Here is a 517-nt window from a genome sequence, read left to right on the forward strand (position 1 = left end):
TTCCAAAATAGTTTATAAAAAGATAAAAATCAATTTAAGATTCCATTTTAATGAAAATTTTCATTCCCTTTAATCAATTTACCTTTTTATTAAATTTAGATTAATACTCTAAATAGATTCCAAATGAATTTTTATTTGGAAGCATTTATTTCAAAAAAAAAATATTAGAATTTGTTTTCCTCAAATTTTGTATTTTAAGATAGATAAATAGATTTTTCTACCACTTTGACCTATTTGCAACGAGCAGAGAGATCTAAAGTAGCAAGCATCTCGTCAAATAGCTGATGTACTTATCACATTAACACATATATATCAAGGCTGAAAACAAATAAATCAATCTATCTAACATAATAAAAATCTTGTAAGAGAAACACATAGTTTTTTATGATAAACACAAAAAATTTATAAGAAAATCATAGGAAAAAGTATGATAATAAAAGAAGCATAAAAAAAAACTTAAAAGAAGCAGCTAAAAAAAGCTCTAGATAAAAAATACAAAAATTTTATAAACAAAAAC

Source organism: Arachis ipaensis, chromosome B03, assembly GCF_000816755.2.
Source record: "Arachis ipaensis cultivar K30076 chromosome B03, Araip1.1, whole genome shotgun sequence".
NCBI classification, from domain to species: domain Eukaryota; kingdom Viridiplantae; phylum Streptophyta; class Magnoliopsida; order Fabales; family Fabaceae; genus Arachis; species Arachis ipaensis.